The sequence below is a fragment of the Balaenoptera borealis genome, assembly GCF_965194805.1.
Source record: "Balaenoptera borealis genome assembly, chromosome: 15".
In the NCBI taxonomy this organism is placed as follows: domain Eukaryota; kingdom Metazoa; phylum Chordata; class Mammalia; order Artiodactyla; family Balaenopteridae; genus Balaenoptera; species Balaenoptera borealis.
Genome location: NC_138871.1, coordinates 34226703 through 34244254, shown reverse-complemented (window position 1 = coordinate 34244254; position 17552 = coordinate 34226703).

Genomic DNA, 17552 nt, shown 5'->3' with positions numbered 1-17552 from the left:
ACCCTCTGGTCCTTCATGCTCATCCAGGAACTGAAGGTACAGCCAAGGGAAGGGTATGACCTGTACTAGACTCAAGGGTAGGATGATTTTGTCAGACAGGAGCTTGGTGTTCATGACCACATCCGTTATTTCAGATAATTGATCAGAGCGACTAGAGGCCGCAGAATGTTTCAAAAGCGTTGCCATCAACGGGGGTGATTTATATCCTGGAAGGGGCCACAACTTCACATTTGCGATATTGAGGAAAACACAGTCAGATTGTTAGGCACTTGGATGGTGTGAGGAGAATGGAACAACAGCCAACACAGCCGAAAGGACCAGAAAAGTCACTGATGCCTGGGCTAGCCCAGTTGCTAAGGGTGAAACTGATGTGAAAATAAATATTTTAAAGCATATAAGAAGAAGAATAAATTGGGGGTAAACAATAGAACAAACAACCGGACCTTCCAATGGCGGATGTTCAGGCTGTACTGATAGAGGTCATGTTGTGTGGAACTTCATGTATCCTTAGGCTTTGGGAAGTCAGAAGCTTAGGAGAACAGAGGAAGAGGAGCACGGAGGCTATTTTTGGAGGAAATCATATTACATCCTGGAGTTGCCATTCTCTAGCTCAGATCATGTACTGACACGGTCAAGGATTGCATGGCCACAAGTCCATTGGGCAGATATAATATGCTGATAGTGTGCAACAGTGGTGACGTACAGGGATCCCGCCCAATCCACACCCTTCCCAAAGTCCCTGAAGGGCAACACTTGGAGCACTGCTGCTCTGGATGCTTTGCCAAAAGAAACATTCAGATGTTAACACTGTTGGGAAACATGACTGAGTAAAGCAAAATACGCAAAGGCAGAAAAACTGTAAGACTCAAGAAAAATCATCATTCTGTCCATCAGGCAGGACAAGGCAATAAACGCTCCACTGGGAACTGGGTTACAACCGAAATAATAGAGTGACTAGTTTAGGTTGGAGGCATATTTCCCTAGGTGACCTCCAGATAAATGTTAAAAGAGACAGCTAAAGAGAGGCTCTGTGTACAATGCGTGTCAATTTCCATTATTTTGATAAACCCACATTGCAGCTGGTAGAGCACAAATCTCTGGTTTACATTGGGCTATTATTTAATTAGGCCAACCCTTAATGACTCATGGTATTTTGTCATTTTAATGATTCTTTATTTTTCTCACATCTAATTGGTAAATCACTGCTTATCAGAGTTTATGGTCTCTTCCTTTATTTTACCCTCTTCTAGCCGCTGTCCAAGGTAATGTGAACTTCAGGCTATTGACTTTCCTCCTTCCTCAATGGAGCTTGTCATGGAAAATTAAGTTTTTGACAAATCAACAGCCTATGTGCAGTGCTTCTTACTGGGTATAACTTTGAAGAATTTGGGAACTGCCTAGTTTTGGCCTGGAGTCACACAGCAGCTTGAGACCCTGTCATTTACATCAAGCTCGAAAATATACATCTTGATACATTGCAGTATTTCTTGGACTCTGATGGTATCTGTGAGCATGATGAAAAGGGTTTTCACCACCGGTTTTGAAATGTTTGGCTTTTTTTTGTTTTAATCACAGACTTCTTTTGTTTAAAACAAGTTCAGACAGTAGAAGAGTGAAGAGATTTCAGATTAATTCACATGATATCTTCTCAGAAGAGTCTCTTTTTAAAGAAGCAGTTATTAAGCCATCACATTAGTTCCATGCAAATGGAAAGATCAGAGTTAATTAATCTTATCCTGAGTAAGAGAAATGACAAATAGCAATTAAATATTTTGTGTTCCTCAAGGAATTTGCTTGCTTACTTACTCCTTGTTTCCCAGGGGAAGGAGTTACTCTCATAATATGGAATATGCCTGGTGGAGAGGGCTAAGGCTAGTGATTCACGTATCCTGATTTTTTTCTTCAGCATGAAGAATGCATAATGGGAATTTTGGAGTCACAGAAATCTAGCTTCTAATTTCTATTCAACCATTTGCTAACTATGAAATCTTGGCTAGTTTACATGAACTCCTCATCTATGAAGCAGAGCTATAGGGCTGACCGTCCTCAGTGATCACAAAGCAGCCACCTGTTTCTCCATAGGTTAGAGCTAGTGTAAAATAAGGCCCCTATAAGAGTTCAACTTGAACCCAAAAAGGTTTTTTCAAGAACAATGGAAAATATAACTTATATTTCTAATATCACATTGCTTTGCACTTTATTTTATATAGTACTTTCAGGCTAAGTCTATACCCCATAATGTTTGAATTTATTCAGATAAAACCAGATCAAATAATAGTAATACCAAAATAATGACAATAATAATTGATATTAGTCTGATGGAAGATAGTAGGTAGAAAGTACTCTTTTGGCTAAATGACCTCAAGTCATCGGCTGGTTGCCTTCCTTACTAGTCAGTTGATCTTTGAGGCACCATTGGACTTAAGGACCAATGTTTTTATTGAGGAAAATAATAAACAAGTATATTAATTAGACATTGCTTACACTTTTACTGGAAGTCTAATGATTTGTTGATTTTAAGTTAGATGTCTGTCTTCATTAAAGTCATTAATACTCTAAGTGAACTTGGGCTTGAAATTCCATAACTATTTAGGAATTACACACAATTTTGCTTTATACTGAAGACCCTTAGGCGATGAACATTTTCTGATTGCAGACATGTAAAACCACAAACTGAGCTCTTTAGGCATTTGTTAATAAATGCTTCTCCTTCACAATTGAAAATGGAAATAAAACAAACACAAAAGCGTAAGGGACAGAACCGTCAACAAAATTCTATGGATATTAACGTCTCTTGGTTGTGGGTATATGTCTTCTACACCTGGTCACAAATTAGCACAGCCAGTATCTGAGGTGTGACTGGCATTGACATTCACTATTCAGTCTTCACCAAAATACCAGAAGATGTAGGACCCATGCTTTCCCAAGCCTTATTGCCCAGTGAGTACAACTATATTGCTTTTAATAACATATATCTTGAGACTATGAGCCCCATACAGAGTCTCCCTTTCAAGTGATTTTTTAGGGGTCTTTGTGGTGGTGTAGTAGTGATAATTACAACTTGTTTTCTAATGCCCACTGCTATAGTGATCTTTGGCTCTGTGGACCACAGATGGACCCAGAGCTACAGTATGTGAAGACCTTGACCTTCCCTTGGACATCTGATCTCTAGGCAGCTTCTTCAACTATACCCAACAGGAAAGCTCCTTTAGCTCTTGTGATCAGCTTTTCACAACTTTCTCACAGCAGAATTGTCCAGATGTTATGGGGAAGGGAAATGAGAAGAGGGAATGACGGGTTGGTGAGGTATAGAAAGATTTTATGGTTACGATATAGTTTGTGATTGGCCTAAAAATTATAAAAATTGAAAAGGGTAATAAAATATCAGTATGGCTGTATTCATACAAGAACCTGTACATAGAAGTTTTACTTATAATAGCCCCAAACTGGAAACAACCCAGGTATCCTTCAATGAATGACTGATTAAACAAACTGTGGTATATTCATACCATGGAACACTACTCAGCAATTGAAATTAAAGAACTACTGATATATGCAACAACTCCAGGGAATCTCCAGGGAAATATGCTGAGTGAAAATCCCAATAGCAATCCCAAAATATTACATACTGTACGATTCCATTTATATGACATTTTTGGAACGACAAAAACCCAGAAACAGAGAACAGATCGATGGTTATCAAGGGTTCAGAGAGGGAGCAGGAGAGAGATGGGTATAGTTATAAAAGGGAAACCCCAAAATTCTTGTGGTGATAGAACTGTTCAATATCTTGATTGTGATGGTAGATACTCAAACCTACACATGTGATATAATTGTATAGAACTAAACACACACACACACGAACACACACACACAAATGAGTACAAGTAAAACTGGGGAAATCTGAATAAGATCTGTGGATTGTATCAATGTCAGATCCTGGTTGCGATACTGTACTACAGTTTTGCAAAATGTTACCATTGGAGAAACTAGATAAAGGGTACAGAAGATCTCTCTGTATTATGTCTTACAAATGTATATGAATCTATAATTACCTCAATTTTTAAAAATCAATTTTTAAAAAGTAGAATGTCATTTCAGATAATAAGGTATAGCATAAACCAAACAATTAAAATTTAGATCAAGTCTAAGATCAAATTTCTATAAAGTTGGTTCTATAAATATTTCTTAACCTGCTAAACTACTTTGCCTCAATTTACAAGTCAAAATTTTATGAATAGAAAGTAGAATAATGCAGCCAGAAAAAATTTAGTAAGACATTCACACTTTCAGACAAGATGATTTCATTTCATCAACTTATTCTGATTACACCTTGGGGAGACCACCGCCAAGTTGGTCTCATTGAAAGGGTCAGAGGTTGAGATGGTGTCTTGGACAAAGACCGGTATAGCCTAACCCTCAAATTAAAACTCCCACCTTCCAGTGTCTGACTAGTTTAAGGGTTGATATACATAAGATTATATATCTTACATATACATGATTGTATATAAACAACGATATACATAAGATTCATATCAAGATGTGAAAAATACAGATTTCTAGACCCACACCTGGAAATGCACATTCAGTAGGGTTCCATAGGGTTCTGGAGTTTTCACATCTTATAAGCAACCCAGGTGATTCTAATCTACCTGGAATCAGAAATCAGAGTCAACTGGAATGCTTATTAAAAATGCAAATTATTTTGAGAACCCACTGCTTTAGTTGCACCAGTCTGTTTTAACTTTATTCTGATGACTCAATGGAATTTATAGAAAGAGGTTTGGGTACTTAAAGGCCTGGGTCATGTTCCTATATGGTTGGGGGTGGAAAGAGAGAAGGAAGCTGTCAAAGAATAAAACCTTCCCAGCCCTCCTCTTCCAATCACAACTCATCAGAGAGCATTTTGCACAGGGAGATCAAAGGCCTTTGCCGAGGAGAAGTTGAAAGACTTTGCTGTTGTAATTCTGGGGCAGAGGTGCTTGGATATAAATGATTCCTAACTGTGGGTTTGGGGGACCCTGCTACGTAGAAATGTAAACACAGATGTCAGGCCTTTTATCCCCACTATGTAAACACACCAGCTGCCAGGGAAAGAAGGAGAAACCCTTTGGAATTAGCTGCATTTTTTTGTCATCTAGAGCATAAAAATTGGCTTCACGCTTGAATTTCCACCAGCAACGCAAAGCCCTGTTCACCAGAATAGGGCTGAACAATGAAGGAAACCTCCACTTGCTGATTGCCTCTTTTCTCTAAGTGACATTCAGTTCTTGCCTTTCTCCAACACGTGAGGGGCTGTCCCAGAAGAGGATGATGAGAAGAGATGGTAGCACCCTATCGCAAAACCTCTGGACTCATGGAAAAAGGCCCTTAAGCAATATATGGCCATTTGGTCCCAAGAGCCTAAGATTATAGTCCTGTGTGACCCAGATTTAAGGAAAACGGAAGTGGCAAACTCTCGTGAGTTTTTGTGAGAAAAACAGAATGGTTTCCCGTAAAAAAAGATGTGATTATTCCAATGCATGAATATTTGAAGGGCCACAACTGGTTTAGCCACACCCAAACCACAACAAACCTCTTCTCACACTATTAAATATTTTTTTTAAAAAAAGGAAACCATGAAAGGAACCATTTCTGAAAAAAAAATTAAATGTGCAAAAAAGTATAATAGGAAATGTATTTCTAAACAAAACACTTTAATCCATGGAGAAATGTGTCTTCAATTACATCTCGAGCTAGCATGCCAACTGGCATATGGGAGTAACTCTCGTGTTTTCTACAGAGCTTCAGTTCTGAAAGACCTGAAGGATCATAGCAAAAGCATATAAAGAAAATTCACTGGAAGGGAATTTTTTTTTTCTGAAAACGTTAATGGTGGTCAAACAGATCTTCTGACAATGGACAATAAGCTGGTTGTTACATTATTAACAATACACAACAGTCCATGGTGATAAAAATAATCTGAAATTACTAAGCAGCCCACACATGTGAACTTATTTGGCAGAGGCCATTGTGGTTTAGGACACATTAGTTCTAACAAATGGTCCATCAGAGTATTGTAAAAGGATTATCACAGCAAGCTTTTTAAAGGATTCTCTTGCTTAGAAAGGGCCAGCCAAACTGGCAATATGTGATAGAAGAACCAATCAATTTAAGATAAATGCTTCATAGGTATTAACTAGAAGTTCTGTCCTGCTGGTGTTTGGCTTATAAGATACTATTTTCCATAGTCAGGTTATGGACTACAGCTAAAGATCGGTGGAGACACTATCGTCTACTTAAAAGTAGGTTAGTTCATAAATCCATTTGTTTCTAAATTCAAAAGATCAGAAGCAAACAATCCATTTGTACACTTTTCTGCTTCTACAAGAGAGTTCTAGATGTTGATTAATTGCATTCCATCTACCTCCTCTTGCTAATTTCAAAAACTCATGTATATATGTATGGATGGATGTGTGTGTAAATATATTTGTGTGTATGCATGGATGTGTGTGGATGTGTGGTATCTATTATATGTATGTATGTATGTATCCAAGATTCAAAAACAGCACACACATCAGAACATCTTGAAAATTCGGACTTCAAATGGCTGTGCATGGCGTAACACCCACTGTGAGTTCAGGCAGCGTTGACCTTCCTCCATTAGGAGAATGAAGTTTGATAAACCGAGTAAGTAATATAGCTTATGTAATTCATAATTAATGTAATATGGCAAAAATACACATTGTGGTTTGTCCCCGTGTGACTCTCCAGACTAGTCTCTCACCCGTCCTGTGCTGCATTCAATCAAACTGGTTTTTTTGTTTGTTTTCAATTCCCTCAAAGCACCTTTTTTTTTTTGTCTTCAGTCATTACTTTCTTCCTTTTGTTTTCTTTGAGTTTTATCTTCACAAGTTAAATAATTGACATATTTAGTTTCAGACCTTCTTTTAAAAAATGTTTGGAAGGCTATACATTTTCTTATAGTACAGCTTTAGCTATATCCCCATGTTTTAATACTGGAGTATTTTGGCTATAGTTCATTTCTAAATATTAGGTTAATTTTAATAAAATTGCCAATTTTGTAGGTCAAAAATTGTTGCATGTTGGCAATTCTGTGTTAAATTTAATATAATCTATTTTCCATTGTGATTTATTTACCCACAATTAGTGGAAAAGTGTGCTTCTTAATTTCCAAATATATGATTTTTTTCCCCCAGTCAGCTTTCTATTGTTGATCTCTAAGAATTTCACTGTAGTCAGCAGAACTATATATTTTAAACTTTTATTAATCAGTTTTATGGCCCATTATATGTGTTCCATTTTAGTAAATGTTTGGTTTGTGCTTGAAAAAAAATTATTCTGCATTTGTTGATCACATTGTTCTATATGAACCGAACTGATAAATCTGCCAATTATGTTGTTCAAATTTTCAGTCTCTAAGCTGATTATTTTTGGCTTGCTTTATGAGTTTTTGAAATAGGTATGTTAATATCTGCCACTATGTTGATGGATTTTAAAATTTCTTCCTGAATGTTTTTAGTTTTCATATTATATATTCTAAGGCTGTGTTTTTAGTTGTTAAAAGGATAGAATTGTTGTACATTCCTGGTTAACTGAACTTTTTATTATTATACAATAATTTTTTTATACCTAGAATGTATTGTTTTTAATTCTGTTCTTCAGTATATAATAATCTTTAATTATATGTAAAATAATATACTTTATTATTATTACATATTAATGTATATAATCTTTTAGTTAGAATTCATCTTAACATATCTTTTCCCAATTGATGATTTTCAGCTATTCTGTGACCTTAGTTTTTCTGCGTCTCTTGTAAGCAGCATATCCTATATTTTGGATATTTATCTGGGCTAACAATCTTTTTTTAAAACTGGAACTCTTAGCTTATTTACATTTATTGTAGCTACCAATATACTTAAATGTATTTTCAAACATCTAATTATGCGCCATTTAATTATTCTACATTAAAAAAATTTTTTTTTCCTCTCCTTTCTTGCTGCCTTTTGTATCATTTGACAATTTTTTATCATTACTTTATCTCCCTTCATAATTTAGAGTAATATACTCTATTTTGATTCTAGAAATTGTAAGAGGCCTGTATCACCAAAGTTTAAATTTATTCAATATCTTTACTTCCTTCCCCCAAATAAAAGGGACTCAACCTTTCAATCCCAACCTCCAGCTCTTGACTTAATTCTGTTGTTTTAATGTATTGTCATTTTATTATTTTGAACCACTTAAGACACTGTAATTGTCATTTCACGTAGTCAATGAAATGACTATATCTATATAGATATATATAGATTTATATATATAGGTATATACATTATAGTCAATACTTAAGTTTATCCACTTATATTTTTGTTTTTGTCATTCATCCTCAGATCTTACACCTGGGATCACTTTCCCTCTACTTGAAGTGTATCTGTTATTATTTCCTTAGTAAGCTTCCTTTGGTGATAAATTCTTAGTATTTGTTTGTCTAAAAATGTTTTTACATTGGACTTACTCTTGAAAGATATTTCTGTAAGCATGCAACTGTAAGATAATATTGTCTCTCTGAATATATCTTCAAGATATCAATTTACTTTCTTGTGACTTAATTGTTATTGTTGAGAAGTCAATTCTCAGTTGAAATATTATTTCTTTGAAGGTAACTTGGCATTTTTTCCAGTTACTTTTAAGATCTTCTTGTCTGTAGTGTTCTGCAGTTTCTCTATAATGTACTTTATATGGATTATGTTTATTTGCTTGTTTTTCCTACTTTTCATTTGTTTGGATTCCTATATAGGAGATTGGATCTCTCATCCATTCTAGAAAATTATCTGCCATTGTCTTTAAAGTGTTGCCTCTAGTACATGTCCAGTGAGTTACACTGTGGTAACACATGGACCCAAACATGCAGTGGCTCAACACAATAGATCTCTGTTATTTCTTAACAGTCATGAGCAGATGCATAATTAGGCAGGGTTAATCTCCTCTACATGGTCATTCAGGGACCCAGCTGACAGAAGCACTGCTTCTTAAACATACGTCTTTCCAAAGGCATCTCCGCCGAAGTCAGCCAGAAGGAGAAAAGAACCTGGAGGAACACACATGAAAGGTGTTTTATGAACCAATCTAGAACAGGCACACATAATTTTTGTGTTCATTGACTGGAATGCAGGTGAGGCTAAGAAATACAATCTAAGTGTCCTGGAAATAGAGAGTTTGGATCCTTTTGAGTGGCTAGTAGATTCTGACATACTCTTTCTCCTCTCCTTCTAGATGATGCTAGATCACTTCACTCTATCCTCCACTTCTCTTAATTTCTCTTTCATTTTTTCCATGACTTTGCATCTTTCTCTGTGCTGCATTCTGGTTGCTAGATATATAGTAATTGGAATATATCTTCTATTTCATTAATTTTGTTAATTCAGCTGAATCTACTCAGGTGCTAAACTCAACCATTGAGATTTTAATTTCAATTGTTCTATTTTTAATTTCTAGAAACTTTATTTGGTACCTTTTCAGATCTGCAAGGTCACTTTTTATAGTTTCTGCACCCAAAACATATTTTTAATCTTGTTCTATTTATTTTGACTTACTAATGAGAGTTGTTTTAAATAATTCTCATATATGAAGCATTTAGGAAAGGGTCTGATAATTCTCTCTTTTGTTTCTGCTGGCTTTCACTTATGGTGTCTTATTTCTCTGCATAATGTATAATGTGGATTAAAGGTAAATTCCCCCAGAGAGATCTGTGTTTGTTACTGCCAGGAATCTGAGAGCGTTACCAACCTGAAACTGATTTAAGCTAACATCTCATCTTCAGAGGGTTTTATTGGGGGGGGAGGGGGATTGGAGTCACCTAAGTTTTGAGCATTCAGAATTCTAATATTTGGGGGGCTGGCTTGAAGTTTTACTATTTCTCAAGGGATTATTTTTCCTCTTCCACTCAGAGCTAAAGTTAAAAATAACAGCTTTATTTGCAGTCTCCTGGAGTAAAAAGAGAGTTGAGGTATGTTTATTTCTAGTTCACTCTACACTGTGGGTACATACTTTTGGTATCCCAGCTTAATCCTCATGGTTGACCTTTTGGACTCTCCACAATTGTAGGACAACACTGGGAAGTCTTCCGTTCCCTGTACACTATTTCTGTGAAAAAAATGAAGCTCAAGTTCACCCTGTTTGGAGAATGTACTTAGGGCAAAAGCTAGTTTCCTGCTCTGCTGACCTGAGTTCTTGTTTTCATCTAGTTTTTAGACTTAATTTTGTTCCTGCTCATTGACACATGTGAAAAAATACAAGATTTTTAAAATAGCCTATCAAATATTTTTGGTTGTTTTCGGTGAGTGGGTCAGTTAGAATATTTCATTTCTCCTGCTGGAAAAGGAAGTTCACTTCTACTGGTCTGGCACTGTCAACTCATTTCCTCATACAATTTCCTCTCACAAGCTTCCTGACTTCCCTTTCCTGAGTATTCCTGTAGCATTCAGAACATACTCTTATTGTAATAAGGAAGAACATATCTGACTCCATATTAGATCTGTTGGTTTTACTTCAACCTTTGTATTCTATTGTTTTTGCTTTGAGTTAAGAATGTTGCCTATAGCCTGAAATATACAGGATAGCCCATTCTCAAGGCTCTGACCTGTAAGGGTATAACATTTTTCCATTCATATAGAGATAAAAGGTTGCAGAACAGAGAATAACATTTGTCTTGTTGGAGGTTCATAGGAACGTCGTGACCTGACCTATGTGGGCAACCACAAGAACAAAGGATTCCAACACCAAGAAGTTTGCATCAACCAACCACACCTCCTCCCTTTTTTAGTATACAAGAAGCCTGAATTCTGACTTGGGTAAGATGGTTCTCTAGGACATTAGTCTGCCATCCTCTCAGACTCCTGTCTTACCAAATAAAGTTGTTATTCCTTTCCCAAACACCTCGTCTCCCAATTTAATGGTCTGTCATGCAGCGAGCAGAATGAATTTGGATTTGGTAACATTATCTTGCTATTTACTACATGGCATTGTAGTTTCTAGTTTGTCCATATTCTTGGTAAACTGCAAGTTTTGAGAAAGTAGGAATCATGACTGTTTTGTTATCTATTATATCTCTAGTAAGAATCAGAGTGTTTCAGGTATAGAGGAAGCACTGAATAAGTATTCATTGAATAAAGGAATGCATATGTGAATTAACCTCTTTCTCCCACTTTCTCTATCTGCTTTGAGTGGCTCCTGGACATTTTCTGGGATCTTTTTGTTACGATTTACTGTTAGTTTTAGGATAGTTTGGCCTTTAGGTCATATGTTGGCATACCAGTAGATACAGTGAACTTGGTAAATATTAAGTATGCGCTTTTGAAATCAAAAACATCTCCCGAAATGCATTATAATTATTGGTTAAATAATTTTCAGATGGTTTTTAAAATATTGTATGACTATTGAGGCACTTGGTTAACTAACACTTAAATGATATGGTAAATACTTAGAAGAGTCTAGAGAAAAGCAAAGGATGCTTTAACTTCCCTAAATATCAGTTTTATTGTGCAATGGAGACTCCAGGAACCATATCCTGAAGTTGAGATGGTAGTTACCCTTCCCCACTGTCAAGTCTGTTCAGAAACATGCAGTCATCATGCTCAGCTGCTGCTGATTAGGTTTGTTGTCACTTCCTGTCTCTTCTGTGACTCGTTCCTGTTCACCTTCACCTCTAAGCCTCCAGCTTCCTTCCTAGTCCTCTGTGTACAAAAGGTTGTTAGTAAAGTTCCACCCAGTCATTTCATTCATCCTGTGGTGAATGCTGTTTCCAGAATTAAAGACCAGAATGTCCTGATTAAACACTTAATTAGACATAATAAAAAATATTGCCAGTTTTAAATAATTGATTCACTCATTAGTTTAATATGCTAATGACAGAGCCTTGAGAAAAGGAAATGGAATAAAATTTACCCTCTAAGAAAGTGGGTTGAAATTAGATTTTTACACTAAGATTTTTCAGAGTAAATTACCAGCTCCTGATAGATGAGAACAGTCTAACTAGTATTTCATTCACTGCATGGACCTCTAATAGCTAAACTTTTTGCAAATGACAGCATTCAGGACTGGCCTTTAATTATTTACTGTTATAAACTTCCATATGCTGTGAGATACAATGGAAAGAACCCTGCACTGGTTAACTGGTTTAACTGGTTTGTGTTCCAATCACGTTTGTCACTTCCCTAATGTGTCTTGGAAGAGCCTCCCAATCTCTTTGAGCCTTCACTTGCCCTGATGTTAAGATGAAGACTCAGATTGTGTCCTAGACAACTTTTTGTCTCTAACATCTTTCTTGGTACCTACCAAGTACTAGGAACTCAGTATATATTTATCGAATTAATAAAAGAAGAAGAGTAGATCAGGTAATATCTTAAGTATCTTTCAATTCCAAAATTCCATGTTTCTCTCTAATATTTACATTTTCTTGACTTTTGTCCCAAATTTCTAGGCAAAATGACTTTTGAGGCCTGTGCAAACCGATGATTAGAGGGATAGATAGAAAATTCTGATTCAGCACCAAGAGTGAGCTGAACTTGCAAGAAATCATATATTAACTATTTCTACTGACATCCATGATCTGGAATATTATATCAGAAAATTTTAGGAGGACCCGCTTACATCACAGATCTTATTCTTTGCCATCATCCTCATGAGAGGTGTAAGAAAATGAGGAACAACAAAATGGCAAGATGGAGAAGATTATGTTAGATGTCTCTTGACCTGGTGCACAAAATATTGTTCCACAAATAAAGCAAGATGCAGAGAATAGTCCATAATATAATCATATTTTAATAAGAATAAGAAATAATTATAAACATACATACATATTCTATGTGTGTTACAGGGAGATATATCTTTGTATGAGCTTAGGAAAAATGTACAGTTGACTACCCAACAAATTGTTAATTTCTGTTTCTAGGGGTGGAGAGGGTCGGTGAGTGTTTAGATGGGGGAGAATGGGAGGAAGATATGAAAGGGAAGTGATTTGCATTTTTCTTTGCCCACTTCTGTTTTGTTTGGCTTGTTTTATAAGCAATTATAATTTTCACTTCCTTCTTCAAACTAAGAAATGAGTAAAACATAGCGGTTCCCAAATTTAACTTGTGATAGCATTCCAAATAATTCATAATTCAATCAAAGTGCCTAGATTGGCCTCCATGGCCCTTAAATTCTGGCCTCTCACTACCTCTGAGACCTCATCTCCTGTGAGTCTTCCCCTCATTTACTCCCTTCCAGCCACTCTGATTCTCCTTAACATTCCTCAAACATGCTAAGCTTGCTCCTACCAAGGGCCTTTGTACTGGCTGCCATCTCTTCCTGGAAACTCTTTCTCCAGATGTCCACATGGCTCTCTCCTCATGTCACTCAGATTTCTCCTAAAATGTCATCTTTTTTGGCCACTATATATTTTGCCCCTCTTCCCTGGCACTCTTTCGCCTGCTTTATTCTACTTTCTTTTTTTCCATGAAATTTATTGCTATCTGAGAGGCTATACATTATTTACTTGTCTAGTTACTTACTGATCTGATCTCCTTATATTGGAATGTTTCCCAGTGCCTAGAACAGTGCCTAACATACATGTGACATTCAATTAATACATACAAAGGTAGATAAGTCAAGTGTGGTCCATTCTCATGGAGCAAACTAGTGCCATCTGGGACACACATTCTGGTCTATACAGTTGATATGGGTTTTTACAAAGAGGGAACAGAAATAGTAAGAGTTTAAACCCACGTTTCCTTCTGCTCCGAGCCCCTGACATCTAGTGACATCACTCAGGTTACTCTGCTAATCTTGACCTATTACCTCTACCCTTTACTTGGTACTATTCAGAATTTTCCAGGTTCACTAGACAGGATCAGACTCAGGAAAATCATGTCTTTCAGTTTGTCTAATCACCTAACATTTGTTTATTTGATGTCTCCAACTAGATTGTCTCAATCTTGTTTTAATATACCCAATATGGAGCATAGACCCATTTAAGAGGCAAAGTGAGCAGTATATTCTCACCCCTGGATTCTTCACTGAAATATTCTATCTCCAGCATTTCTATGTCAGTAGGTAAGCATGTTCCATTTATGCTAAGATGCTCTTAGTAACAAATGAAATAAAGCACAATTCATTTGGCTTAACCAATCAAGATTTGTTGGCCCTTAGAACAAATACAGTCTCAAGGAATGGCAGTTTCATGGTTGATAGATCCAGCTTCTCAGTCATGTCTCCAAAGACCCAATTTCTTTTCATCTTCCTGCTCTGCAATCCTCAACCTGAGTTCCATCCTAATACCTACTCTCCTAGTTGTAGCAGGATACGTGCCTGACAAAGTCAGGGATACAATCATCCTTGCTCAAATCCAGTAGAAGAGATTCCTTCTGCCCCAGTATTGCAACAGTGCTAAGATACACACTGATTGGACCAATGTGGGGCATATGTCTTCCCCAGAATGAATGGCCATAACCAAGGGAATGGAATGTACTGATTGAGTTTAGTCAATCCAAGACCACCCCTAGATCAGGGAGTGAGGTCAGCTTACTCTAAAGTCTACTGGAGGAGAGGAGAAGAGAATCCAACAGTGAAAATTGGGATACTTTTAGAACAAATGTCCACTACAAATAGGGAGGGATGTGAGGGCAAAGGGAAAAGGCTCATCTCAACTTTCTATGGGCCCCAGAAAGTCCACAACTACAGCTTTTTCATTTGGATTCCCAATGTCCTAAGTCTCTCTAGAGCATATTTATTGGTTGGAAATTACATGGAATCCAGGAGAATTAAGTCTGCGTCTAAATGATGGGCCTGGTCGGTGCATAGGGCATGTTCTCAGTTAGGGACTTGCCTCTACAAAAAGGCCAAAGGATTGCCCAATAGAGATGGCAATGCCAGAAAAATTAAGTTGATTTTTTTCCCTCCTTATCCCAGTTTAGAAACTGAGGATGGGAAGGAAAGGGGGAATCCATTAGAACAATTAAAAACTAAATTTTATATCTGTTAACAATTCTTTCCCCATTTAAGCATTAATAATCTTCTACCAAAAAAGCATCAGTGTCTATATCCCATTCTTGTAGGGATAGTCCAAACTGTCACTGAGGAAGTGCTAAGAAAGCTCCAAGAATCAAAGAAAATGCTCAGTGTAAATTGATGGCATTAATTGTTTTTTCTTATTGTGGAGAATTTTAAGCACATAATGGTACAATGACCTACTATGTAGCCATTATCCAGCCTCAACATAATCTACACATGGCCAATCCTGGTTTCAGCCACCCCTCCCCCCATATTATTTTGAAGCTAACTGTATATCATGTAATTTCATCTGTAAATATTTCAGTATGTAACTCCTGTCTCTCTAAAAGATGATCAAATCTTTAAGAAACCACTATACCATTATCACAGCCTTTAAAATTGGCAATATTTTGTAAATAATTATCAAATATCTAGTCAGTGATCACACTTACAGTTCTTATGAACGCCATAATTTTTAAATTTGTATGTTTGAATTAGGAGGCAAATGAAGTCCACATATTATAATTCACTTATAAGCATTTAAAGTATCTGTGGGTTCCATCTCACTTTTCTTTTGTCTTTCTTATAATGTGTTTGTTAGGCAATCAGGTAATATGCCCTGAAGATTTTTCCACAGTCTGGATGCAGCTGAGTGCAATCCCACGGTATAGGTTAACACTTTCTCTCTTCTCTCCTGTAAATTGGTAGCTGGAGCTAGAATCTTCATCAGACTAAGGTGTGGATGGCAGTTTGAACCATCAGTCAAGGAAATGTATTCATATATCTTCTCATAGATATATTCAAAAGTGCCTGAGAGATTCCAAGCTACAGCGAGGTGCCATTTTGTTTACAGCAAATAAATAACCCAAATGGAGGGAGTTCGCATGGCAGGTTGTTATTCTGAAACTCACACAGCTAACATTTCCAAGTTGGATGAAAATAAACTGCACGAGTGTGGGTCTGCAAGTCTGTACTGTACTCTCATTTGTAATGATGCAAACACGTTGCTGTATATTTCATTGATCAACCTACTGAAGCAATGGTGTGCCGAAACCCAATATAGAATACAGAATATGAAAACTTGCTTAGAAATGATTTAGTCTGTTTCTTCTGTTTTTTCAAAGCTCAGAGAAGTTAATGACTTGCAATTAAAAGACATGGCAAGTGGAGACCCCAGAGCACCTGATTTCCAAACAACGGCTTTTTTCACCATCTCTCTGCTAAAAGGCTAAGGATAGTTCAATTCGCCTGCCCCAAATCTATGTAACCTTACGTCTTCCCATCATTGTCGAAGAGTGGGAGCCTAAAGAGAGATTTCTTTGGAACTAGGGAGTAGGAGATCTCCCACCCACCTACCTTCATTATCAGCTGGGATTATAGTATTTCACCGCTCACCCTTCTTACCTGGGGATGGAACAAAGGTGAATCCTTGCTTTCCCCTGAGGCTCCAATATCATCGACAGTGTCATCCTCTCATTCCTGTTCACTTCCTCTTGCCATTAATACAATCCTTTACATGTACTGAATGGAGGGCATATCTCAGTTATTCAAAATCTTCTAAGGACAATTGTCATCTGTATAGTCCAAATGCAAACTCTTTTTTTCAGATTAATTTTTTTATTGAAGTATAGTTGATTTACAATGTTTCAGGTGTACAGCAAAGTGATTCAGTTATATATATATATATATGTGTGTATATATATATATATATACATATATATATATACATATATATTCTTTTTCAGATTCTTTTCCATTATAGGTTATTACAAGATATTGAATATAGTTCCCTGTGCTGTACAGTAGGTTTTTGTTGATTATCTATTCTATATGTAGTAGTGTGTGTCTGTTAATCCCAAACCCCTAATTTATCCCTCCACTCCCTTTCTCCTTTGGTAACCATAAGTTTGTTTTCTATGTCTGTGAGTCTATTTCTGTTTTGTAAATAAGTTCCCTCGTATTATTTTTTTTAGATTCCACATATAAGTGATACATGATATTTGTCTTTCTCTGTCTGACTTATTTCACTTAGTATAATTTGTAGGTCCATCCATGTTGCCAAATGCAAACTCTTGACCCTGATTTTCACTAATATCACTTCCTCTTTGTGCTGCTGGTTTATCCCTCTGATTTCACATTTACATCCTCCTCACAGCATCTTCTCCAACCCTCCCAACAGACTTTTGTGAAATTTACATGTCAAGTGCATAGAACATGTTAAAACCCAGGCCAAGTCCTTTTTCTTCTGAGAAATCACATCCACTTAATACAAATTCCAAATTTCTTGACCTCTTTGCACCCTTCCTTCCTTGACACTCATATTCCCTGTCATGAGTGCATATGGCAGAGTCTCCACAAACTTATCTGGCTAAATTAATACCACTTCTAGGGATATTTGGCCATGAACAAATTCTCCAACTTCCCTATAAAGTTGCAATCATTGATAAATATTTGTTGAATATTCATTAAGTGCTACATTTAATAAGGCTCTAATATAAATAATATGGTATTTACACCAGTGTACA